Genomic DNA, 26142 nt, shown 5'->3' on the forward strand with positions numbered 1-26142 from the left:
TAGGAGATCAAAGCTGTTGTTGACAGATTCTGCAAACACAAAGATTTATTCAACTCATCAAGAATTGTCGCAATGTTTTCTCAGCGGCCTCCTATCTTGGTGTGTACTGATACTGATGAGGGTTTATTAGTCCTAGGAATCTGAGGTGCGAGGCAGCCCGGCTCTTCCACTGAGGACCAAACCTGTACAGAGGTTGTGATGACAGGATCCCGAGCACTCTGCGGTTACTCCGTGGAATTCAAATGCCAATCCCCTGCCCAGCGCCATCTCCTTTCTCTCCCCCTCCCTAGTTTGTCATCTCTCTCTCTCTCTCTCTCTCTCTCTCTCTCTCTCTCTCTCTCTCTCTCTCTCTCTCTCTCTCTCTCTTTCTCTCTCTCTCTCTCTCTCTCTCTCACTCTCCCTCTCCCTCTCTCCCCCTCCTCGCCTCTCTCCAGTGTTTGTCAGGGTTGGTGATTAGCTGTCACCCCTCTGTAGAAGCAGATAACACCCCACACAGCCTGTTTCCCCCTGTGGGAGCATGCACACACGCAAAACAGGGAAACACACAAACAAATACACAAGCTGTGCGCACATGCATGCAAACTACAGACACTTGAAAGACTGTCACATGCAAAAGGGCCAAATTCATCACATGTTAGTATACATGTATGGAGACTTGGGTCATGCTTATCCATATAAGCTCTATGGTAACTCTGGGTTTTATTTAGATTGTCTTTACGCCCCTTCAATTTTTAATCAAATTGTATCCATCAATGTCAATTCTTATCAAATTCATGTTCAAATTCTTTAGTTCAGGAGATTTGGGCGGTCATTAAGAGTCATTTGTCATGACTAAGAACGTAACAATTGTGAATGTCTTCTTGGTATAAAGTCAAAGTATCAAAATTCTCCATCTCGCCTTAATTAGGACAGCATTTTCACTCATTTCTCTTGTTTTATTTTATCTGGGTGCAGTTTGTACGTAACATGTGACCATAAGGCAGCTCCATTTTTCTTTATTTGACGAATTGTAGCTTTACCAACATCTTCATTTGCAGGATATTATCGTGGGTGCTAGAGTTTTTTTTCCAAGTTGCATCAAGAGCTAAGCCACATTTCTAATTTCCATCCACATGAGCATGAAGGTTGACAAAATTTGTGCTTAGAAATCACAAGACCATTGAAAGGAGAAAATATCTGTAACATTGATTGTTCTATTATTGCTGCCTCAATAAAAACATTTAAACTAGAAATCAAAAGACTTCATCTAAATCAGCGGTTCCCAAACTGTGGGTCGGGACCATAGACTGTATAAAATATGGACGTAGTATCTGTGACGTCACCCATCTGTTTCTAAAGCGCTGTTTTGAGGCCAATCGTCGTCGGCAGCCATATTGCTGCAGTCGAGCAAATGTGACATAAAGAGGCGGGCTTTGAGCAACAGCTACAGTGGTGCCGATCAAGAAATTAGCTATCCAGACTACACTCGTCTTTTGTACCAGGCTGTAAACATGTTTATTTCTGCTTTAAAGATCGGCTTTTTTGAATTGGTGTGTATGTGACTTCCGGTACTTCCGGAGCCAGCCTCAAGTGGATCCTTGATGAACTGCAGTTTTAGCACTTCCGGATTGGACTCATATTTTTGGACCGGAGGTTGCCGCTTGGTTCTGACCCCCATGGAGGTCCTGTGACACTACTGGGGGGTCGTGAGATGCCTTCCAGAATTTTTTTTTGATAAGTAATTTAAAATTGCACATTTTACCCAACATTTTAAAAATAGACAAAAAAAAGTAGTTACATTCAAATAAACCTTCAAATAAAATATTTCTATTAGTTTACTGCCTTTCTTTGCTGTCAGAAAACTCCTAATTTTAAATGAACAGTTAATCAACAAAGCATCAGTAGCAGCAGGTAAAATAGGGACAGTGGGTGTTGTGTGTTTTTGGCGACTAGATTTTGGTGGTCACAGGCTCAAAAGTGTGGGGACCCCAGATCTGAATCACTGTTTAGCAACCAGTCCCACGTTGTTGTTAACAAATGAACTGACTGTACTTTGACGAATGCAGATGGATATCCTCATTTTGTCTTCAAGAACTAATGGCCAAATCCCCAATCTCCACAATCAGACTTGTGCACTTTGAGGTGTGTCCGCAGTAACTATGTGGGTGTTTAAGTGCTATCTCACTTCCAAAACAAAGTGTGTGAGGGCCCCTGATGGTGAACGCTTTCCAAGAGTCTGCATTTCAGCAGACTTTCCTGAAGCACTTAGTCAAGATTTATTGCGAGCTTTGCAACGTTAAGGAACTGTTGTCAAGTCCAATGTTAACGTAAAAGATGTCAAATATTCAAGTAATATTCTTTAAAGGTTGGGCAAAAACATAAATTGCAAACAAGGACAATGGAAAAGTAACTGCAAATAAGATTATCTGAAAGTGGCAACATGTAGTTTGGCACTCTACACCGAAGATGTCATGACAGCCTCCCCCAGTCTACCTCAATTGTACACCCTCTCAACCCTCATCTACTCACTCACTTGCTCACTGCCTGCCTGAAGTCATCAAAGTCCTCAGTGCCCAGTGCTTAGGCTTCATTGTGGAGATTGAGATTGGGCCACTAACTCCAGTTTCCTTTTGAGTGGTTAAACAGTTCATAGTTTTCCATGTTTAAAGGGAGAAACTGAGTCAGGTAGCAAAGCTTTAAAGATGAAATAAGCCCCTTGGTCTAAACCCTTTCATTATTCCATGCTCTTTTCATTACACTCTGATCTACTTGTGTCAGAGGGTACTTTGGCTAAAAGCTAAAAGCTAAGTGGCTCATTAGCAGCTCTCATGAATCCTCCCAATTCCAGCTAGCAGTGAGATCCCTGTGTGACTCAGGCTACTTTTACAAACTCAGTTCTGTCATACGAAGATATTGAAGATGACTTTGAAAGTTTGCATGTTGCAGTGAGTTATGTTTTTAAGGAGGTACTCCACCTCCATTTTGAAAACACCCAGATCAAGCTTGCAGCTTAAATATCCACTTTTATTTCAGAGCTTTACAGAAGAAATTATAATGCAAGAGTAAGCTAAATATAAAGCAATGTCTGTCATGTTTCTATTAGCAAAACACTCAAAAACATTAGCAATTAGGCACTTCCTTTAGTGCTGGAGTGCAATCTCAAGAACACACGAGGAAAAAAAGTCTCTTCATTCATCTCATTCCCACATCTCTACACAACTTCATCTAACTCTTAAGTAAGTTGGAGTTTTGAGAATTTATCCAAAGAGCTGTTAACCAGATCTCACACGAGCTGCCATAATGTAAAAAACAACAACAGCATCAGAATGTGCTGAGTGTGACAGAACCAGTGTGCATCTTGTATTACAAACGAATAGAGCTCAGATGACTAAGGGTGGCTATTTTGGAACCAAACGGCAGAGCCAAGCAGTATTCCTCTTGTCACACTCCTGAGTATGTGTGTACTTTCCATCTTGGCGACAGGTGCTGCATTAGTTGGACAGGATGTGCAGGAATTTCTGTTTTCTGTTCTTGTTGTGTAGTCCTTATTGTAAATGAGCGGATGCATCAAAGTATATCTTTCTTTATCCTTGCTTTCGGTCGTGTTTCTTAAGTGTACAATGATCAACGACATGCTGCAAAAATTGTTGACAAACTTTTTTTTCTGCTAGAAACTGCAAACACTGCTCATCACAGAGTGTTTATAGCCCACGAAGGATGGCAGGCGGAAGAACTCTCAGGATGCTTACACACCTGGATCGCTCGGAGTAGTTGTTTCAAAACGGGGCAATTCCCCCCTTGGTTCAGGTCATTTGGACGTATGCGAACATAGTAATCGCACAGTGACGCAAGATCACCTGGAAGAGGTGGTCTTGGCTTGCTTCCAATCGAACCCTAGAGTGGTTTGTTTACAGTGAGAACACAATTAACTCTGCGACTGATGCAAATAACTGCTTGACTTATCACACTCCTGTAGTAGGTGAGGTATTTAGCATGACAATAGTGATAAAGTAATTTCACTCACTGCCTTTATCCAATTAAACACCTGCAGAATAGCTGGTGCTAGGCGTAGCAACATCACAGGACTCCACAACATCTAAGTGTTGTTTCCTGTAAGTTCTGAGAATTAGAACCAGGGGAATTTGTCCTTCTCATCACTTGAGCCACCACTTTTGCCAAGCTGGTCTTGTACCTTTATCCTGTTGCAGTTTCTTGGCCTTCGCATGACAGTGAAAGCCCCCTCATGCGCTGACTCATAAGTTTGCAAACATCTGTATTTTTGTGAGTCCAACATTTGACAAATACATTTATCTACCCATGTGTTATGACGCATTTGACCTCCTTGCGGGTCCAAGTCAACTTGCAACACGTTGTGCTGGTAGTTCAACTGGCGTCTTGGACCCGGTAGCTACATTTCCATTTATAAAACAGTTATCATGCTGTACTGAAGAAGACTTAAAACCAGCAATTGACACCATACATTTGCAACATACTGGACAAAATTTATAGCAATGGCATATCAATGAGAAGTAGATGACTATCATTATGACCTTGTTTCATACAGGTACACTGGTTAGCTACAATAGCCCCGTTTCCACCAAGCGGTTAGTTCGGTTTGTCTTGGTTCGGCACGCATTTTGTGGCGTTTCCATTGACTAAAACCAGGACAGGTCCCCAAATTACCAAGTCGTACCGTTCCACTTTTTGGTACCCTTCTGTTGGGGTGCCAGACATATCGATCCGACCCCAGAAGGTGTAGCTAAAAAACACTGCCGTCCGTTGATTGGTCGAAAGAATTGTCACTTCCCGTGCAACAGCTGTATTTCTCCTCACAGCACACAGCCTTCTCTGAAACAAAGCTTGATTGTAACAAAGAGCCACATGCCATTCACAAAGAAGAAGAATTGCTGGATGTCTTCCATCCTGAGTTTTTCTTCTTCGCTGCATTTATTAGCGGGGTACACGGTGTCGCGCTGCCATGACGTCATGCTATTGAGTAGCTGACGTGGCTATCGGCATCCGGCTTACACGCCGCCCACCAAGTAGGGCACGGTTGGCTGTGGAAACGCAAACAGGATCAGCCGTTACCGATCCGAACCAAACTGTACCGATCCATACTAGACCGCTAGGTCTAGGGTTCCAACCATCTTAATGAAAGTCTACTAAGAAGTGATGTTTGTCAAAGACTATATCATTGTCTGGTTTAAATATTTCAGAATAGCCTTATACATCTCAAATAATTCAGTCAAGAGAAGATGTATTTTGTAAACTGTGGTTCTCACAGAAATGGCCTTCAAAACATTATTCAACCCTTTGGAGTGAGATGAGCAAAATACCCATGGTGCAAAATTCCTGTCATGCCACAGGAAAGGACAAAGATAACATGTCTTTCAAGGTGTTTTTTTTTTTCAAACCTGTAAGCAAGTAGCTAAACTCAGTGGTTTAAAAAAAAGCACCCAGTGACTCAAAAGAACCCTATTTCTTAGATCCACATTGACTTTCCAAGGACTGAAACAGGCCTGCAGTCTCTCAAGAGTTTGATATCTTTTCAAAAGATCTCCTGTTTTCTCTGGTTATGCTAATGCTACGGTGCTTCAAGCTGATGCAAGCACAACTTGCAGCCAGATCTATTCAAAAACCCTCCCTATGACACGACTACTGAACCCCAGCAGCATGCTTTTTAATATTTAAGAGAAAACACAAGGACTCTGATTTAACACAAAATACAAAATATAACCCTGGTATGTAGTACAATCGGGCAGGTATGTCCAGTTGAGTGCACATATTCCCATTTCCATTCAACAAACAATAGCGAAGGTTTTAAACTTCAAATGAATATAGCAGGATAGGATCACCTTGCCCTCTTCTCCTGGTATCGTCTCTTCTGTCACAACACAAAGAAGGATTGAAATAGTAGCAGATAAACATTCGGCATGGCGTTATCTGCTGCCCCTCTAAGAAGCTTTACTCAAAGGAAAGCTCAAACAATGTTGGCTAATCGTAACATTTTAAACATCGACATGTCATCTTGAAATTGTCAAGAACAAGAGGTGATTTCTAAGGAGATGACAGAGCTGTTATGGGTGCACAATAGAAATGTAAGGTAACAGAAGAGCAGAGGGCGGAGCAGTGATGAAACAGAGAGAGGGAGACAGAGAGAGATCGAGAGAGGGAGAGCAGAGGGAGCACAATAAAGACAGCAAGACAAATACAGACAAAGAAAGACGTATGAGATCGTGCCCCGGCCTCTGTGTACATATGGCCGAACGTGCTGGAGCAGAGAAAGACCAACATATTGAGATAAGCCCCTTTGCTCAGGCCTCCTTTTAAGAGTGATTTGGCAGTTCGGCCTCGTGTCTGCTGGCAGGCTGAGACGTATGCCCCACCATCATCTGCTGATCGCTGAACAACCACATGGCTTTTTTTTTTTTTTACATTTCCATTCAGCACTGTTGGATGATTTAGTGAGGGACTTGGAACACATATAACAGGCACAAACTACTTTAGAATTATAGCTGATATATAACTGGCTGCTTTTGCAGGCAGGTATTCATTTTTATTGGCAATACTAATCACACTCAATCCAACCATATTTAACCCCAGAGACCCTATAATGCTATTTGAAATACTTCCAAGTGTTGTAAAAACAAAGAAAATTAAGTCCTAGCTTTGATGGTAAATACTTCATGTTTTGTGTTAATAGGAATGTTCTAGCAACTAATTTCTCCTTCAATTAAACTGAAATCAAAATTCAGACTAGCCGACTAGTCTAAAGGTGAAAAAAAACTCAGAAACATCCAAAACTGAGGGCTATTTCAACACATTTAACAAGAGACCACTGATTCTGTGGGTAAAACATGTCAAATTTGTTTTTCAAGTATGACTAAAGTTAGCAGAGCAGGGCGTACAATTAACACCCGCCAAGCGCCAATGGCGGGTAAAAAATTAGTTTGGCCTGTAAAACAAAAACACACACCCTCAGTGGCCGATGGAAAATTTTGTATTGCATGTGAGGTTTTGTTTTCATACTTCCACCCATTTCTGACAACTGTCAGGCTATTTTGACCCTCCAGGCGCGCTGTACTTGTGTTGTGATTTGGTACGTTGGGAACGGCATGACGTCAGCTACTGGAGTTCTATCACTCCCTACTTAAAGAAGCACGGCGGAGAAGAGCATTTCGAGGAAGATGTGGCAACACATTCATGGCGTGAAGCCACCACAAACAAAAAAGGATAAACAAAGAGGCAGGAGATGATCAAGAAGAGGAACAGACAGCTAAACCAGCTAAACAGCTAAAAGCTACGACCCGACGAACCACACCATGAGCTGCAGCCTTTGCCGCAGCCTTTTGCCTTTTTTAAGTTGATTTTCATAATAAAACGTATTAGGCCGGTGAAAAATGTTTTTGACCGGTACATTTTCGGAGGTCACTAGCCAATGGCAGATGAGGTAAAAAGTTAATTTTACGCCCTGTAGCAGAGCTAGCCCCCCCTTGCAGGTTAACTTTCATATGCCTGTGTTGGTTATGCATTACTTCAGTTGAGTGGTTAATATGCCAGTTTGACCAGACACAGCCTACACACAACATTAACTCAATTATATATATGTATATACACAATAGAATGCTTATCTAACAGATGTTTTTTTTAGTTAACTATGATAACATTGTTTTGACAGTTTACAGCACAGCTCTTTCCCACGTTAGCAGCATTACTGTCAATTTCCATCTTAGCATGTAGCAGTGAAGAACATCAAATATGCCCTGAAGAGACACCTGAGTTTGTTGCATTCGCTGTATGCCCTTGCGGTGGGCACTGCTCTTCTCAGCGTAAAGGGGAAGTGATGCATTTCCCATATTAGGTAACTACGTCAATGAAATTACTTAACCGTCAGCAGGCGATATTTATAGTAGATGCACTGTATGGCAGAAGCAGCTCCACAGGAGTGTCTCCGCCAGTCTGCCAGAACAAAACACTTGTGTTCTCAGTGCCAGCTTTTTTTTCTCTCTCTGGTAATATGACCATGTCATGGTTTTCTCGACTTATGTGAATGTAAGTTGAACTGGCACTGAAGCATCATGGAAAAGCGGCACAAATTATTTCCATTAACCTTTGAACTCTGCAAAGAAATAGATCTGGGATGTCATTTCTTGGAATTTTTTTTTCTTTGTACCAGCCTTAAAGTTCTGTGTTATGTTTTAGCTAATGTGACTGTATTTAAGAATATTTTCAACAGGCTTAGGCACACAATGATATCATATTTTTTCTATATGTGATATAGAGGGCTGTTTCAGCGACCAGTGGTTAAATAACAATGTAGTTGACAGCTGATTGCTTTAGTGATGTTGTTCCTACATTATTTCTTTGTAAATCTTCATGCCTGTTTTTTAAATCAATAATGAGATTTGATGTATTTGAGTTGTTGCTAGCAGTCCCTATTTCTTGCAAAGTTACTGAAACATGTCTAACTATCAGCAAGTCCAGATATTTTTCAGAGAAAGTTAACACTAACTCTGCTGACATTTCCTTTATGTTTGACCCAAGCGGCAACCTTTGCTCCAAAAATATGAGTCCCAATTTGGAAGCGCTAAAAACTGCGCTTCCACGGTATACTAGCTAGCCAACATTAAATTGATGTTATAAAGATATGAAGGGATAAGACACTAATAGATATCCACTACTGACATTAATAATGGCACATGTATATGCTAATGGGCTGATGTCTCTCAACAGGAAAAGTATTGGCTGATGTCCGGCTGAAACATTGGTGTATCCCTAGATGTATTGTAAAGCTGTCCTCATATCGTATGTAATGATGCAAGAAATTAAAGTCTTGGCTTTTAGTTGTAAGAAAGGAAGGCTCTGGCTACTGTATCTCTTTTTCAGTTTGCAGGAGTCCTTTTCAGTGATAGGACGATATCATTTCCAAGGGCCATACAGATACAGTTGCTGATGCCGATGATTAGAGAGCAGGTCGGCTAATATTACGTTGATGATTGTTTGCATTGATAAAATAAGTTAATAGACACATTGAAAAATAATAACTGTATTCACTTCTTAGCACAGCCTGCTTTATACCACATCAATCAAGTGACTGGAGGCAACAATGATGCGGCTGCCTGCAATGTCTGCAGACATTATATGTTTTTCTTTTAATCTGCCTTTTGAGTGCAGCCTATGGCCAATGCCGATGATTCTAAATTCCATTCATCTGCCTATCACTTGTCCTTTTCGCTGCTGCATGTGCATTGTTAATTAATCTTTGTCATTCCAAATTAATATGTTTCTAAACAGTATTGTGAAAAAACTGAAAAAGGCACCTGACTCTGCAGACGTCCTCAGGGGGTCGATTTTAAAAACGTTATAGTGTCACACTGATGCTTGTAACATGGTAAATATCAATGCATGCTATCCTGAGTAAGCTAATGGGTTTACATTCCAACCGAAGGTCCCTGCCATCATCGCTCCACCTAAACAATATGTAAGTAAGGAACATATACTGTATGGATAGGAATGAAGTGTGACTGTGACCAGACAGGAAAATAATCTACGTAATCCAGATCGAAGCCCTAAAGGCTTTTATAGATCGACAGCATAGATTTTCTCTCTGTCTCCATTTCTACCTGGCTTAGGTTTAATTCAGCTCAATTAAATCAACCCGTGAGCCCAGGAGTTTGCACAGAAAGCAATCATTCATCTTTGTGGCGAGCCACTTCATCTGAGCAAAATAAAAAATAAAAAAGCATCCCCTCAGCTGCTCTTTCTCCATAGACACCATTAGGCCACTCAATATAGTTTCAGCCATGCCAGCTCTGTTATAATTACTGCAGTTGACATCTAACAAACAGCTTTTTGTGGATGTCCTGGCCTCACCATTACCTTTACAAATCCAGTCATTTTTGTTGTCCCTGGCTGCTGACGCTTCTTGTGGGTAATAGTATTAAAATGTCTCTCTTCCATCCATAAACTAGATGATTAAGCAGCTTTTACATGACGGAAAAAAATGCTTATTTTTCAGCATGCAATGTGAAAGAAAAGTTATCCTCGACACAGAAACATACCTTGAGGTAAATCTGTTATCTACAGCACACACCAACGCTTTAATGTAAGATAATCAACACAACAATCAACCCAAAAAATAGCTATAAGGGATTGTCCTTGAGTGACTGCCACAGAAAAACTCTCCCTCATCATCATCACTATATCAGGCAGCTGCTTCCACCGACGCCCATTCATCAGATACATATTTCATGAGCTATGGTAAACACACGACGCCAAACCAGCATTGAATAATACATTCATCGCAGGATCAGCTAATGAATTGAGAGCTCGGCTGAGTGAAAAGAAGAAAGCAAATAACCAATACTCAAAGTAGAAATGGAATTAATGAGCAGGTTGTGAATGCTCAAATACTCGGCGCAAAAAACAGGACCGTTTTTTTGTCCCCCGTCTAACCTTTGTCTCTGGTCAGAGTCGTGCTTTAATGAATGCAGCAGGAGAGGTTTCATAGTCGTCTCTATGATTGTGGGTTTTCACAGATGTGTAAATGATGCGACGTGTGAGTGCAGCTTTGATCTGCTATTCCACGAGCCGGTGTCTACAACAAAAGGGGCGAGGAAATCCTGAGCTCAGACAAGCCTTGTGTAATCTAGTAGAACCTCTTTCTCTGTCTGATCCTCCTCCGCTGAGCTCCGCTCTGCCGGCCGTCTCGCCAATCAGTCCAGCTGCCCACACTTAGATGTGCCCATTGGCGGGAACATAGACCACGACTGGAACCTCCCCCTTTCCAAATACATGGCTCAGAGCATAAAAAAGTAGATCTAAAAGGTCTTCTTAGAATCTCATACATCTAGAATAACAAATAAATGTACAAATTAAACTTCTATAATCACTTGCTCAATGAAAATGTATCATTCATCCTCATTAATTGACTGTTTATTCTTTAAAAACTATTTGCACGCACGACATAGAAAAAAAAAACGTGTGATTTATGGAAACACAAAAAATATTGCAACAAGCCACTGCTTTCTAAACTCTATTAATAAGCCATTATGCAAATACAGTGTCAAAACAACAGGAGGAAACAATCAATAGGGCAAACTTTGTGTTTATGCTGTGATTCGGTTATTACTCTGACTGAACCTGATTCGTACCTGCAGGCTGTTTAATCCAACACACAGCACATGGAGGAAATGAACTGTATCCTAGAGTGGAACTACTTTTTCTCAGGTACAGAGCAGAGTCAGAGAAGTTCACCCTCAGAGAAACTATCCAGACTGACTCAAATCCTGAATCAGATCAATAGGTTTTTTTTTTTGCGTGTGTGAGTCTAGGAATCAGCACCCAACTGGGGTCGCTTGGCACTTGTTCTCAACATGGGGCCCCGGTGATGCCTGTGCACCTGTACGGGGATCCCCAGGAAGCTGCCTACAACTTAAATGCTGAGAGAATGTTGATTCTTTTCAAACATATCATTTTGTGAATGATATACCCTGCAGAAAATGATGTTCTTTCTTTTCTTGATTGCCTTCTTATGAGGGAATAAAGAGACAGGAGAATGTTGATGACATGTTTTGAGGTAGGCAGGGGGTTGAAGCGTAAAAATATACTTTGGATTAAGATTCCTGCAGAAATATGTACAACAAGCTGCAGTGAAGGCCACTGCATTATGCTGTTTCCTTGCGTCAATCTACTGAATGAAAATGAAAGGATTCTTTTTGGGATCTCCACTTCTGGGATAACAGAGATCATCTAAATTGTTGTGTTTTCAGCATCGAGGTGTCTGGAGAGTGGGCCTACATCCAAGAATATGTATGCCCATTAAAATCTTATAGCTTTCATTGGGTACTGATGTTTGGAAGTCCCACAAACTAGGAGGAATAACTGTGACAAGAATCATCTTTAAGTACAGCTAAGGGGGCATTCTCCTTTGGAAATACAACACCTATAACTGGTATATTTAGACTTCAGGCCATTGTGAAGCCATATAAAATTATATTCTCAAAAACATAAAAAGCAACAAAAGCAGCTCTAAACAGCCTGAATCAAATGCACTTATCTCAAGGTTACTTGTAGTACAATTCAATGAGCACCAAGAAAAAAATGAATCATTTTGCTTATCCTTGAAACATCCCCACACTGTAAGACATTTCAAGCTGTTTTAACTTGGAAATGTAAGTTCCCCTGCTGCCTTGAAAATGTAAGTTCATTCAACTTCAAAATTAGCTTTGTCTTAAATCCAAAATTAAAGTTCAAAAAGTTGATTGAACTATAATGTACTAGTTGTCACAATTTGTAGTTTAAGTTACGTATGTTAATTAACTTTTGATATTTAATTGATTCAACTTCATACTGCAAGTTAAAACAATAAAGTATATAGTTTTATTGCAGTTATAAACTTCTTACCTAGTTGAACAAACACATTTCTCTGTTGTTTCAATGTAAATTTCAAGTTTTTCTTAAGGTAAAATAACTTAACTAATTTGTTTTTACTTGTCCTTATAAGCTAGGAGAGAAGTGTTAAAGAACATAATAGAGAGAAAATAAATAAATTAATAAATGAAATTAATCTATCTAAACAGATATACACTTATATCATTTACTTCATTTATAAGGCTATTCTTGGTCTGCTGCCACATTACCTCAGTGTCTTTATCACACAGAAAAGTGCTGGACAGTACTCACTGCGTTCCCAGGACTTTTTAATGCTTTCTGTCCCAAAAGCTCGAACAGAAATTGGGAAAAGACCGTTTAGGTATTCTGCACCCTCAGCCTGGAATTTATTGCAAAATGGCTTGAAACTCAAGGAGCTGGTGTCACTGAATGTTTTTAAATCTAAAATGAAAGACCTTGAAGCTGAATCTTTAGGACATCATTGTTTTTAGTGTATCTTGTTACAACTGCCGCCTAGGTAACGGCTCCTTCTGCGACAAACGTGCTTGTAAAGTGTACTTGGGTTCTCTGTGTGTCTGTCTGTAACTTTGTGTTTTTTTGCTGCTGACTGTCTTGGCCAGGTCTCCCTTGGAAAAGAGATATTTGATCTCAATGGGACAACCTGGTTAAATAAAGGTTAAATAAAAAATTAAAAAATAAAAATCCACTATTCTCGCTTCTTTTTTTCTTTTCTTTTTTAAACTTAGAACTTGAAAAAGCTAGTTCATTGAACATGCTCAGGTATAACAAAAAAATATCTAAATCATCCAAACAATTAATTCTTGCAATTTTTACATTTGAAAACTCATATAGCCTAGTTCAAAGTCTAAAACTTCTTCAGGCTCTTTGAGTTAAAGAAAAATTGTAATGGATATAACTAATTGGGGCTTCAACATTTTACAGTGCATCAGACCTTTAATTTTGTAAAGTTTCTTAATCATCACTCTGCTGCATTTCACAATCTGCATGCATGAAAGCAGGTAAATGCTTCTAACTTAGACATACCACTCTACCAGGTCTTCCACACCAGAGTAAGATGAAAGGGAAGGTAGAGGTATTTATGGATTTGCTCAACGTCCTCAGTCCACACCCACTCAAACATGACTAAAGTAACCCTATGGGAGCAGAATACCAGTAAAGGTAAGAAGTGTCCATCTGCTGCACAAACTCCTTCATCAAGGTGGGAGGACAGGAACACCTGCAGCTGTACAGAAGTGTGTCTCTGAGTAAAGCTGCAGCAGTTTAGACAAAGGACTCATGAGCCTCATGAGCTGTGGTCAGCCGACAGCGAGGAAAGTCTCTGTAAGACTTGGGACCAAATTAATTAGGAGAGTGAAAGAAAAATGTCTGTCAGATCAGTGATCACGCTGTGAGAAATACCCTCCCCCGCTGTGATCTATTGATTGCTATTAAATGTTCCAGCTGCCACTCTGTAAAATATTAATATTTAAACTCTGACAGCTACAGTATATAGTGGCTCTATACTTCTCCACCTAAATAACGGCATAATGAAAGGGCATCATTAAGCACAGGAGGGAACATCACGCTTCAAGTTGTACAGTTGTCACACTCTTAGCCTTTACATTTCTCTCCTGAACCTACTTTATTCAAACACACACTGCAATGCCAGAGTGTGTGACAGCTAATTCTCCGTTCACTTGAGTTTGAGAGGACACACTCCTTCCAAAGGAGGCGGTTGGACTGCAGCGATCATTCACTGGTCACTAAGCATATAGTAGTATTTAGACAGCTTTAGCATAATGCCACAGCTTAATGCGTGTTGGCTAATTTGCCAACAGGCTTGATGTGAACAATCTCTCTGCATGTTCTGGTTGGGCGCATGGCCTGATGGGATGGCACACCATTAGCCCAGTCAGACTGCAGGGCCCCGCTGTTAACATTACAATGTGTAGCGGAGCATAACAAAGTGAAGGAGGGCTTCATCTTGCCGTATTGGTGTGCTTTCCGAGCACGTTGTGGTCAATGTGATAACACACACAGAGCAATCAATATTAGCAAAAAATTGCCTTGCAATTAGAGCTATGGGGTATTAGTATTTTCATAACACCCTTATTATATATGCACATTCTCTATCAGGGCTGGTAATCACTTGTCTCAAACAGTTTAATTACAGCTTGCCAATGACTACTTAACGTGATTAGATGTTATACCTTATTGTTGCGTGTGGCATATTACATCAATTATATTAAGAGTTATTATTGTCATGAGGGTGCGGTGCTTGCATGTGATACAGGATGCAGTGAGGGCTGAGTGACAGCGACTTCTTAAAGACTTAATTTTACAAATAAAGTAATCAATATAAGCTACTGCACATCACGTCCCACCACACAGTGAGCTGTAGGGTCTTTTGCATAATTGCAATAAAAAAGTGTATTGGCCTGACTGATTGAATTCAGTCTTGGTAATTGCAGCATAAACAATGTAGTTGACTGTCACAGCTCCTGTGCCTCTATGCTGTCAACAATCCAGATATTTTTCTAGTGTCTACTAGCATATCATGCAGATCCACAGCCTGCCGTGTAATGAGTATAATTACATGGTGCGCATGTGTTACCTGTGGGGTAACACATACACACACAAACGCTCTCACACACATGTGAAATGCAACACATATTTTTCCATCCCTATGACCTGTCAATCAAAATCAGTCTCGATGGAAAAAGACGCCATCCGCTGAAAATTCTCCTCCTTTCCTCCTCCAAAGATGAAAAAAAAACCAGACTTTAACATTAAACCTGCATCATTTCTAATAGCCACCTAAATCCCTGTTGATGCTGCTGTCCATCAATACGACCACCCATCCTCGCAGCCAACCCCCCCCCACTACCCACTCTTTGATCGACATTAACTCTGCAAGCGCCTTCCTCTCTCTTTCTCGCCCCAGTTACTCTTCCTCTCTACCAGGAGAACCTCCACATGCTTCCAGGCAGAGTCAATGCCTATCTCTCGTCTCCCCTGTGCTACCCGTATCCAATACACCGCTCCCCGTTCCTCACTGTTGTGTCTCGCACACATCCAAAGCGTATCCGAGTTGTAAATAGAGTGGAGCTTAAATGACAACAGCCTTGCTTTTCGAGGGATTTAGGGAGGGGAAAAAGGAGCTGATTTGTGGGAAAGACTGCTGGCGAAGATAAAATGTTAGCTTTGGATCTAAATTCCACATGAATGCCTTTCCCTTTAGTGTACATTATGATGGCAATGGACCATATCATAGTATTTGTTTTGCTTTAGAGCTGTCCTCTGTGATTTATGTTCCCCGAGTGCGAATATTTCATGTCACTATACAAGCAATGTTTCTGTCATGGAGAACGTAAGGAGAGGGTGTTCAGGGGCTGAAAAAAAGAGAGGTTTGTGTACACGTGTGTCTGTGTGTGGAAGTGTGGGTCGGTGGTGAGGCACTTGTGGCAGTGCCAGTGTGTGACCGCAGGCCCCCCTGGCTAGGGAGCAGCGCCTGGAAAGGTTACCCAGCAGAGTGGCTTTTGTATGGTAATGTGACCTCCAGCTCCCCGAGGAGTCCCAACACCTGCCCGGCACCCCCCGCCAGCCTCACATCTCCAACATGTTAACCGTTTCTCCCTGATAGGAACATTACTGCTGCTCTGCTCTGCTGTAGCTCAGTAATGTTATTATTTATCCCGTATTAACATAAAATATCAGTATCGGATTATGCAGGAAGTTCAACTATAACTGAAACAATGCACTTTTTGCAATTCTTAAGCACAAAAAATATATTAGCATCTAAAGAAAAGTAGGTTAATTACATTATTAATTCAAAAAATTAAAAGTAGCAATGCAAGGATTCATTGATTTGTCCTTTGAAAGAAACTTTTATCACCAATTATTGTGATATCAGCTGATTGTTTTGGTGATTTTTCACGTAGAAATGTCTAAAATGTGCTGCTTAAACTCAAGTTTCAATGCTTTTTCTCATTTTTCAATGAAAAGTCATGAGTTCTAAACCAATGGTTTGAGGAAGAAGCAATTTAGAGATAATACTTCAAGCTCTATGAATTGTGATGAGCTTTTTTCCGGACTTTCTAACACTTTATAGATTAAAGAATGAATCAATAAAAAAAAGATGGAGCTGTATTGTTTAAGTTAAAAAATTACTATTCTTCCAGCCCCCACTCCAATGTTTTCTTTTCATTAGAACAGCTTAACTATTACTATTAACATATACACAGCCATGAACTTGATGCTTTAGGTTAGGACACATTAGAAAGAAAAACTCTGCAGCAGTTTGCAGACTGACACCGCCCTAAACCTACAGATAACTGGCTGAGCATAGAGCGAGGGGCTCTAAAGCAATTATAGCAAATTAAATGAATGCCCCCAAGTTAAATAGTGTTAATAGTGTTCAGGGAGACAAATTTGAAATGCAACTCACAGTGTGATGGCAAGATCCACTTGGATTGCCGAGTAGCAAACAGTAGCTTTAATTATATTCAAACCCTTTTAACAGAGAATCAATTCATAGCGTGCTGTGACAGGTTGTTCGCCTTAGAAATAGACTGAAAACAGTGTGCATCCGACTCATTTATCGGGGCAGCAACATAAGCTTGTCTAATGCTATAGTGAAAACACTCAGAGATGAAAAGAACCTGAGAATTGTTTTGTCCTGGATATAATGGGAAACAATGAAAGAACCGGCAGCTAGTGACACCGTCAGAGATCTGCTCTCTGATTCAAGATGACAGTGATGAAAATGAAGAATAACATACGCTGTCTAGCATGAGATGATAAAAAGATATCACTCGAAAGATGAAACCTTTTGCACAGATTCCACTGTATGTATAAGGCTGCACACTCCGACTGATGTAGGTTTTTTGAGAGTGATACTGATACAGGTGTTTGAGGAGATAATTTCACTGATTATCAGTTTGATTTGTTTTAGCTGAAGTGGAAATAGTCCTCTCCTATATGGATTGTGCAAGTGATTTGTAACACAGTTAAGCAGAAACACTATTGGTTGCTTCCCTGACTGAAGCTTTGTTGTACATTAACAACCAATTTTAGTGTGGACAACTGCCTGCAAAGCTGTGAGGCTCTGCTAGATATTTTACAGACAGTGCTTAGAGTACTGCAAACAATGATATCCCAACATGTTGAATAAACTAGGTGACAGCACAACTTTTAAATTACTGCAAAAGGTGTTGCAACTATAAATAAACAATGGAGTTGCTACATGTTCTGCAGCAGAAACTCTGCAATATCAAATATTTAAAATGACTGTAGACAGTGCTGGGAGTACTGAAAAATAATAATGTTGCAACATGCTCTTCAGCACAAACTATGTGATGACACTAATTTTTCTTAAATTATTATTAAGTTAAATGTTGGACTTTTTTTGCCTTTATTGACAGGACAGCTGTAGAGAGACAGGAAGTAGAAGAGGGGAGAAGAGAGTGGGGGAAGACATGCAGCAAATGGTCACGGCCAGGAGTCAAACCGGCAACCTCTGCAACGAGGACTATAGCCTCTATATGTAGGGTGCTTAGACCGCTAGGCCACCAGCACCCAGATCAAACTATTTTTGAATTACTGAAAACAGTGCTGAAAGTACTGAAAAACAATAATGTGGCAGCATCCTCTACAGCAGGGGTTCCCAAACTCTTTAGCCCACGACCCCTAAAATGTACATGTAGGTACCAAATATTTGTGACCCACAATGTCCCTCGAAGTGATGACATGTTGCTTCATACTTCATTTAGCTGGTCTACAGAAATGTACCGTACCTTAATGGGTAAAATATGAAATTTTAGGTTACTTAAAACAAAAAATAAACAAACATTCTGGAAGGCATATCACGAACCCTCAGGGGGTCCCGACCCACACTTTGGGGGGCCCTGCTCCACAGTAGCAACTAGGAGATACAATGTTTAAATTGCTGTAGACAGTACTTAAAAACAATGATGTTGCAACATGATCTACAATAGAAACTAAATGATAACACAATATTCAAATTACTCCAAGAATTGTTGACTGCATAATATGCTGTTAAGAGCTATTCATATGGGCACAGATTGAAAAAATGCACAAATACCAGTAGATCTATCTGTTATCGGTCTAACACTATCGGCCCAACAATATCCGCATACAGATACACCGGTCAGGCCCTAGTGGGTAAGTCTATTTGTTTTGATTCTGTATATTGAGGCTGTTGTTTACCTCAGTATTTCCAAAATCAGACTTACTGTGTCCCACACTCAGGCCCCTAGTTTGGTTCACATCCTCCCTCTAAAACGAGCAGATCCAAAACTCCACTCTATCCTCCTAGTCTAGGCCTCAGAGCTATAACCCACAGGCTGGTATCTACAGTTGTGTAAGCTGCCCGACCACCAAGCCTGACGCAGCCCACCTACTGAACACCCATTTGTCCATTTTCTCCTGTTGAGAAGCATTACTGCCCCCCACCCCATCCGCCTACCTACCACATTGCACTCACACTCACACAATGGACTCATACATGCATTATCTTCTGTTTTCACTTTATTAGATGGTTTGGTCATTAGGTATGTCTTGAAGCAAATTCTATATGTGTCGTGTAAAAACCAATTCATCCACTACAGTTTTGTCTATTTACTTATCCATTAAAAAAACTTAATTATGAATGAATGTCACGCTGAATAATTCATGTGCACCCCAGTGCTGCGAATAAATAACTTGAACACCTTTGCTTCCTCCTCTTCAATGTTCCTTCAACCCTTTTAGGAGCTCCATGCACTACTGTAGGTTATTGGTCTTTCTTCCTCTCTGGAGGGTTCTTGCACACTTAGTCCTTATTAAAATCCCTATGGCATATAAACACACACAGTGACACCATACTCACTCACACACATGCACACACAGAAACACGCACACACACACACACAGGCCAAGGACCGCTGCTGGTACAAACCATTTATTAAAGCTCCTGTGAAGGTCCTGGCAGTCAGCCAGAGGGAGACATGACTTTGGATCCCATTCATGTCCACATCAGCAGAGTAAAATGTTTCTAGGTGTTGATCCATGACAGCCATTATTGCTGCAATCCCGTTTTATCACTGTCAAATTCTACAAAAGGGGGGAAAATAAGCCCTTTTTCTGTGCTTTAACAGATTGTCAATACAGTTCCACCAATGCAAGCAGCTGCTGAGGGAGTTTATTTGCTTTTTAAAGACATGTTTTGAATAGAGAGGAGGGAAACTGCCCCTGCTGACATCTTATCTCTGCAGGGCCTCAACCTCCCACAAATTGTAATAATAAAAACAATATTATGGAAAAATGTAACCTTCAAAAAAAGCCAGATACAAAACACATCACAGTTACCTTCAGACACACAGTGTTTGTCAAAAGTTTTCCTACAAGAACAAAGAACACGATATTGATATTTAACATTGTTTGCCACAGTGTCACCAATAAATACCAGAAAAGGTTAGGCAAATTTTAACAAGTCTCCCCAAGGGAATCTGACGGTATCAAAGCTGATTCATGTCTGCAGCCTGGAAGATTCTTCCTAAGCTCAGAAGAGTTTTAGTGTGGATTTAAGCAAGACAGAGACAAAGAAAGGCAAAGACAGAGCAAAGAGGAAGTGAGACAGACAGATTATGAAATGTAGTGGTGTCGACAGGAAGGAGATTCCTGCACCGAATTACTGCTGAAGAATAATTAGTGTTAATAACATCATTTATCAACTTCCAGTGGAATCAAATTGTGTTTATGTGATCATGCACTAAGATCAGATTATGGTTATAAAAATAAAAAGTTACTGGTAAGGTTTTAACATACAGACCAGTTGGAAAGATTGTGATGATGTACATCTTTATGGGATACAATAAGAGTTATTAACTGATTTAAACTGTATCAATCAGCCTTATGGTTAACCCTCCTGTTATGTTGCGGGTCAAACTGACCCTTTTTAAAGTAAAAAAAATAAAAATGTTTAAAAAAGTATTTTCTCTGTATTAAACTTGCTCTGCTTGGCTCAATAGGTGAAATGAACATGTGAAATTTAAATGGTGATTTCACATATTTGCATTTATAGATATAGATACTGTTTGTGGGTCAATTTGACCCGGCAGTCAAGGTGCGACTAAAAGGGGTCAGAAGTGTCAAATGCTAATTGTTTCTTTGCAACTGTGTGACATATTTCACCCCAATCCTACACACAGGCACAAACACTATTTATTTTACTGAATTTCCCTCCGGGATAAATTAAGTATTTCTGATTCTGATTCTGATTTTAACATTAATTTTCCCTAATATCGAGTGAGATATCATCATTAAACAATGATCTGTGATGATTAAAGAACACTATTGCACTGAATATTGATTTAAATGCTTATTAATGGAGTTAAAAATGAGATTAAATAAATGTTTATTGGGATTTTTTGGGGTTCTGACACTTTTTGATTATTAAATATGCCCCGGGAACATAATTGCTGTTCCTGAGAAACCAACATAACAGGAGGGTTAAGAGAACTCTCTTTAACTTACACTGTAAATAATAAATGCATTGGAACTACTTCAACAAAATATATCTACGGTGCAGATCCACTTAGAGCAACAGCTTTATAATGAGAAAACCCCACAACCTGTAGTCGTAAATCAAACAGACCTATTAGTACAGAATCAAAGTTCAGGTGTTTAAATGAGTATAAATGGGGATCTAGCTGCTTTATCCTTAGCACACAAAACACCCTGCTACACACTGTTTTAAGGTGCATCTAGAATGAACACACCAAAAAAAATAGCAGCTAATGAAGCCGAATGAAAAGGAAGTGGCTCAAAAGAGTTAAACAGCACTTAACACCAGTGCCGTCAGTCTACTTACCTTCACTCTGCACTCTACAAAGATGCAACCTTGCTCGTTGCCCACATGCCACGCAGAAAAAGTGCAAAGTGGTCCAAAGTCTGCTGTGTCATCACCATACATTATTACCACGGGTGACATCAGGTAATACCATCAATTTCTCCTCCACTCTTTTGACAGGCATATATATCCTATTTGACTCAAAATTGCAGAGAGGGAGCGCTTGTGCGGCCCAGGGGTGTCGTAATCATTAAGGGGCATGAAACTATACAATCCTAATTTACAACTTCTTCATCACCTCCTTTCTGCGCAGAGGAGAATGATCTACAACAAGGTGGTCTGTTTCAGCGGTCAGAGGAGGTCTAATGCATTTGGTAGAGGCTGATAACAGTGCTTCACTTTCACGCCGAGCACTCAGAGGGAATTACAGTACAGAGGAGAATGCCTGAGTGCTTTAGTTAAAACCAGGGGTAAATGCTATCTCGTGCTTACATACTCCCTGATCCATGCGCGCCCAGGCCGCCTGATCGTTTCAGACCTCGGCCCATTTACATTTTGACTCGACACAGCCGCTCGTACTGTACATTTTCGCTTTACAGAAATCGATTGCACAGCCAGAAGGCCTCTCCTTTTGCTACCGAGCACTGGTCTCCAGCCAAGCCTTACCTGGATTGAGAGATACGAGGATGAAAGGATTGGGTGTGCTGAGACCATAGCCGTGGGGGAGAGATTTCAGCGAGAGGTTGAACATGGAATGCTTTACAGAGGATGGGTTTGGAGCCTCTCTTGGGAGGAGCAAGGCTGCAAATAATGTGCGAGTATCTATTAGCTTTTTTGGTAACTGCTGTCTACAATCTGAGAGGCTTTTTAAGCAAAGACTAATCTTTCAGTTGAACACGAGGGGGGCCAGCCGCACAGCTCTTACTGACTTCACCCCAGCTGAGTCATGTTTGAAATCTCCTCATTAAGAGTGTTGTTCTTTTAACATCCCCATCCAGTAAGTTCAACGCTACCTCCTCAAAGGACACCCTGACCAGTCGTCCTGTCACTTTTCTCCCCGGTAACTAGGAGAAGAGAAACCGAGCCCAGCACTTCCCTGCATCAGAAAGCGCGGTTCACCACCCTCACAGTGAAGGCTAAATATGAACACACATATGAATATATGAATAACTGAACGAGTGGTTATTGTTATTCACCTGCACGCACTCTGCAGAGGCAGCAAAGTCTTTTGTTTTGGAGCCTGTAGTTCTGCTGAGCACGGGCTTTCTGACAGGATGTCTGAAGTAGGGCAGAGGGGAGTAGGAGCACAGGTGTTACTCAGTGGCTCTTTTACCCAGAAAGAATGACCTGTGTCTGCAAATGCCCCCTCTGTCTGTCTTTTGGAGCTTCCCGCTATGCCCCTTTGCCCTCTTTCTGCGATGGCTACCATGCTGGCATAAAGACCTGCCATTTGCCCAGATGGTGGACAGTAGGGGTCCCCTCTCCACCACATACACACTTCCTGTGTCAGTGAAGTGGTGCCCCAGAGTGTCTCTGAGATGCAGCTTAGGCTTAAATGCCCAACTGAAGAAACAAGTAGAGAAGATAGATGGACATGTGTACTGCCAAAGACATTCAAAAAAAAAGTTGACCTTCCTTCTGCCTAGCCTTGTCTTTGCCTTTAGGTTTGCTTCTTTTAAATAAGTTCACAAACTACTACTAGGGGTGGGAATCGAAAACCGGATCCGACTTAGAACCGGTTCCAATTGATCAATTCCATCGGAATTGTACACCTTAAATGTAATCGATTCTTCTTAACTATTCATTTCCCAGCACAACGTCACGTCACGTCACGTCACGTCACGTCACGTCACGTCACGTCACGTCACGTCACGTCACGTCACGTCACGCCACGTCACGTCACGTCACGTCACGTCGTGGTACGTTGCATGACGTCACACACTCCACGAGGAAACATGGAGAGGAAGAAGCGGTCTAAAGCGTGGCTCCATTTCAGTAAAAGAGATGAGAACAATGCCGTGTGCAATCAGTGCAAAGCTGGCATCTCATGTAAAGGTGCAAATACCTCGAATATGCTGAAGCATTTGAGTGGGTAAAATACCTCCGCGATGACCCCCGCAGGAAAAGCATTTTTCCTCTCCATTTCAAATTCTTTTCATCCAGGCTCGAGGGGCCACGTCTGGACTCACGCGGCCGAGAATGAGGTCAACCTATTGTTCAGTATGTTCAAGTCGAATATGTTCAGTCTTGTGCAGACATAATTTTGGAAAAAATTAAATGGTTCCTTCTGGTGCGGAAGACTGTGTAGAACTACTTTTTTTCCCCTCAAAAGAATACTCAGGAATCGTTTGGAGAATTGACAAGGAATTGGATTGGTGAGCAGTATCGACAATGGAATTGACATTGGTAAAATCTTATCAATTCCCACCCCTAGCTACTACTGTAACAAAAATGTATTTACCTGATCACCAACAAGTGGACACCCAAGGCAGATTTCTTTCCTTTTCAAATTTGATACGATTAAGTATATATAATCATTGTGCTTAAGTCCCTTGAAATATTGGGTGCTAAATTTGGTCTGGTTATATTGCTTATGAGATTTTCGGCACAGTGCCATGTGTAAACAGGACAAGCACGAACACAAACACAATTTTTTCTTGGTTTAATATATTCCAATTTCCTCTCCATTGTCTGCAAGGTTGCATCAGCACAGCATCTACAAGTCTATTATTTTTACCGCTTTGGTACCGCTGTTGACCTCGCAAAAATGATAAAACGACCTTTCCACAAACACATTCACACTCTGAGGGCTATGCAGAGTACCAGCGTGCCCAGCAGTACTGATCTAAACACATTCACACACATTCATACACTGATTGTGAAACCTTTGGGAGCAATTTGGGGTTCAGTGACTTGCCCAAGGGTAGTTCGAAATGAACGCTACAGGAGCATTGGATCCAACCAGCAATCGAGTCATTGGAAGTCATCCCACTCTACCCCTGAGCCACGGTAGGCCTACATGAAAATTGATGGTAGTGCAAAGGCATCCATGTAAGACGGCGTACTGGTGTGTGTTGAATTTAAGAATTACTGTGAAAGGTACACCCTAGTATTCAGCCAGCCAAAACAAACATGAGCACTCTGAGGGATGGACTCTACTGACTCCACCACATTCCACGCTAAAACGTCAAATTACACTATCTAATACATTTCTGTCTGCCATTTCACTCATTTTCCATCAGCGCCCAGCCTGGCAAGCAGTGCTTTCTATTGTGTACTGGATGAGAGTTGGGGGAAGAGGCTCTGTGCCTACTGCTACACATCAGGCTCTTCAAGTTCATAATGTCACGGTGACACCAGGAGACAGGTGGTGCCAGGGGTGATGCCCAGGAGTGCGGGGAAGGTCAGCGAAGCTTCACAAGCGAACTGGTGCTGATGCCACAGCGTGTATGGCTCAAGTGCTTGGCGGTGCATCTTAACAACAAAATGTGACATTTTTTAGAAGCTGTCAAATTGCGGTCTAAAAAGCGGTCTTGACTGGGGACCGGGCCAGAGCACTGCTGCAGGGCTTTCAATCTGCCCGTAATGGGAAAGATGGAAGAAGATAAGATTCCAATTCAGCCATTTCTGCAACGGCCCCAATGTGATCACACTGCAATACGACAGGGCGTTTGGGGAGTTGAGAGAAATCTTAAAAAGGACTGAATATCTTCAAGTATGGCCTGATACTCACACAAATTCCATCACGGCTCCTAATTATTGAGCTCAAGGAAAGTTAGTGGTAGTATGACTGATTCTATCCACTTTTACCAATCATAAAGCCTATGAATGTGTGAATGTATGGGGGAATATTACCTTAAAGTGGCAAAGAAAGGCACATATTCACACCAAGGGAACACATTATATGTATTTTTATAGTATTGCTTCATAGATGTGAGGAAAAAATTGATTTTAAAGTACTCATAGCCAAATAAAGGCTGATTTATACTTCTGCGTCTCCCCTACGCAGCAGGGGCTGAAGCGGACATGAGCACCACCTACTTGTGCGTTGACGTGTTTGTGTCACGCAGCAATTCTCCACCGAAATGCCTGAGGGCAGTGTGGTCTCTCTGATAGCCAGTCTTCTGCTTCCGGCCCCGCTACGATCTCTGTTTACTTTTCCACAGAGATTCAGAGCATGTTATGTTAATCTTCAGCTGATACATGTTGCTGTTTATCATACAGACATGATTACATGAAGAATGGAGAGGAGGAGATGAAATACACGGCCGATGTGCGGCCGATGTCCGGGATTCCGGAAGTGTTGTAAATGCGGGAAACAATGCCGCTGAATGGACCAATCACAGGGCTTGTGGTCCGCGTCGATTCTACGGGTAGTTACATTTTGGAGGAGGTGCACGTCAGCTACATGTGTAGGCCTCTGCGTGGGTACAGCAGCTACATTAGGCTACGCCGTCGATTCGTCGCAGAAGTATAAATCAGCCTTAATTCTTCTTTATACATCCAGAAGCCAATGGATTTCAAAAACTACAACAATTAAAATACAACTGAACTGATATATAAGCCTTTCTTTTAAAATAAATCCTTTATCCATTATAAAACTGTTGTTACTTGACTCTTGTGATAAAAAGCTATCCTTATATAAACCTATTCATTCAATCTCTCCTCTTGCTGATCACACCCTGCCAGAGTTGTCTAAGCTGATTTTGGTTGCCAGGTCACTCTGGTACCATGGTGTTCTCACCGTAATGTATTCTCATTAATGCTGCTTTTTAGAAATGGGCACACCTGTGGAGAAATAAATTCAATTGCACAAGAATAACAGACTCTACGGAGCCAGCAACAAAATGCAGCTCAATTTAAAACACAATTATTTATCCAGTAAGACCACTGGGCAATATAACCCTAATCATGTGAAC

General features: G+C 41.1%; 1 protein-coding gene across 10 annotated transcripts in view; it reads right to left on the reverse strand.

Annotated features, from left to right (window-relative positions):
• The window catches only part of msi2b (musashi RNA-binding protein 2b), a 345174-nt gene that overhangs the window by 172208 nt on the left and 146824 nt on the right, over positions 1-26142 (reverse strand). The window lies entirely within an intron of this gene.

Source organism: Notolabrus celidotus, chromosome 5, assembly GCF_009762535.1.
Source record: "Notolabrus celidotus isolate fNotCel1 chromosome 5, fNotCel1.pri, whole genome shotgun sequence".
NCBI lineage: Eukaryota > Metazoa > Chordata > Actinopteri > Labriformes > Labridae > Notolabrus > Notolabrus celidotus.